Here is a 2500-nt window from a genome sequence, read left to right as displayed (position 1 = left end):
TACTTCCCAAAATGTTACAAATGAATTTATTTATAATTATAATTTTTATAATTAACATTATGCACAAATATGAAAATAAATAAGAAGCGTTTTGAGAAATCCAGCTGGGGATTCTAAAAAAGGAAATTAAAAGAATTACATTAGTAATTTATTGAGTACAAGATTTAAAAAGATGCTATTATAATAATAATAATAATAATAATAATAATAATAATAATAATAATAATAATAATAATAATAAGGGGGGCACGGTGGCTTAGTGGTTAGCACGTTCGCCTCACACCTCCAGGGTCGGGGTTCGATTCCCACCTCCACCTTGTGTGTGTGGAGTTTGCATGTTCTCCCCGTGCCTCGGGGTTTCCTCCGGGTACTCCGGTTTCCTCCCCTGGTCCAAAGACATGCATGGTAGGTTGATTGGCATCTCTGGAAAATTGTCCCTAGTGTGTGATTGCGTGAGTGAATGAGAGTGTGTGTGTGTGCCCTGCGATGGGTTGGCACTCCGTCCAGGGTGTATCCTGCCTTGATGCCCAATGACGCCTGAGATAGGCACAGGCTCCCCGTGACCCGAGGTAGTTCGGATAAGCGGTAGAAGATGAATGAATGAATGAATGAATGAATAATAATAATAATAATAATTAAAAATAATGATAATAATAATAATAATAATAATAATTATAATACTAACAATAATAATTAATAAGTAATAAATAATACTAACAATAATAATTAATAAGTAATAAATACTACTACTACTACTAATAATAATAGTACTAATAATGATAATAAAAATACTTTGAGAACATTTAAAGAATAAAGTCAATAATAAATTCTGAATAATTCCTAAAGCTCTGAATAAACAAAAACCAAATACAAATCTGTGAGAATATGTTTGTAATATTTTAGCTCATCTGATGCTCTGTGGGAGTCGCTGTGTTTCTCAATCATTAGAGTGACGTGATCTTACTGTATGTCTGAGAGGGTGAGAAACAGATTCATGCTGGATTTTCTCACTGTTTATGTTCAGATGATGGAGATGTTCTGGTATCTTAAGTATGTAACTTAGTGAGCCAGCATTAATGTAGTCAATGTTAGAGATTTAAGCACTTATGTACGTCGCTCTGGATAAGGGCGTCTGTAAAATGCTGTAAATGTAAATGTTCACGTTCTCTTCTGTCCTACAGAGCTTTGAATCAGATGCTCTCAGAGTCTGAACGTCTGAAGCTCTGAATCGTTATCAGGAATCAGATTAGAATTGATTCTTTGTTCGGTTTTAGGACGTGTTTCTGTAAAATATTACATCCCATGTTTTTATAATCATCCTGATGCAGAGAAGGTCCAGGAGTCAAAACCCTGATGCTGTCTGCATTAAGACTGAACATTAGCACTAAACACCTGAGCCAGAGGTTTCTACAGCACATACTGCACTAATTACACACATCTGCACTTTGTTCATTACAAGCATTCTGCTCTGAATCCAATCCATATTCATATATATACAGTATATGTATGTATATATATTTTTTCTATACAATTCTTAGTGTTTATTACAGATAATTTAATATCTATCAGAGTTGGATTTATTATTCTATTTTTATTCTACTTTTTATGACAGTCAGTAAGTTTTTCACTACGTGTTGTACAGATGTACAGACCAAAACATCGCTGTGAGGTGCCAATACTTTTTATCTTAGTGAAACTACAGAGTTTCAGTTCAACACATTTCTTTCTACTTTCTCAGAACAATCTTATAATCTAGACGATTTTATTCCACATCCTTTCCCTTGCTATGACAGGATTTTTCTCAGGACATTGTTTAAAGTGTCCTGTGTGAAGCTCAGGACTGTGTTTGTGAGATATATAGTTTAAACAGAATATTTATTTGGCTGCACTGTGAGCTGCACTGCGAGCTGCACTGTGAGCTGCACTGTGAGATGCACTATGAGATGCACTATGAGCTGCACTGTGAGCTGCACTGAGAGCTGCACTGTGAGATGCACTGTGAGATGCACTATGTGCTGCACTGTGAGATGCACTATGAGATGCACTATGAGCTGCACTGTGAGCTGCACTGAGAGCTGCACTGTGAGCTGCACTGTGAGCTGCACTGTGAGCTGCACTGTGAGCTGCACTGAGAGCTGCACTGTGAGCTGCACTATGAGCTGCACTATGAGCTGCACTATGTGCCGCACTGTGAGATGCACTATGTGCTGCACTGTGAGCTGCACTGAGACTAGAACTGTAGTGAATCTGAGGAGGATCGTGATAGAGTTAAGAACAGGAAACCTTAGAAAGTATAATACATGTGTTTAATGTACATCATGGAAACACACACACACATGCACACACACACACATGCACACACACACACACATGCACACACACACACAAAAACACACACAGACACACACCTCACACACACAAACACACACACACAAACACACCCAAACACACACACCTCACACACACACACACAAACACAAACACACACACAAACAAAAAC

The 2500-nt window shown here is 37.6% G+C and overlaps 1 protein-coding gene across 3 annotated transcripts in view; it reads right to left on the bottom strand.

Moving 5' to 3' along the window:
• Positions 1-2500, bottom strand: part of emid1 (EMI domain containing 1) — a 67502-nt gene that overhangs the window by 11237 nt on the left and 53765 nt on the right. The window lies entirely within an intron of this gene.

Source organism: Tachysurus vachellii, chromosome 12 (genome assembly GCF_030014155.1).
Source record: "Tachysurus vachellii isolate PV-2020 chromosome 12, HZAU_Pvac_v1, whole genome shotgun sequence".
Lineage (NCBI taxonomy): Eukaryota > Metazoa > Chordata > Actinopteri > Siluriformes > Bagridae > Tachysurus > Tachysurus vachellii.
Note: the sequence above shows the minus strand (reverse complement) of the source record. Positions and strands in the feature narration are given on the sequence as shown.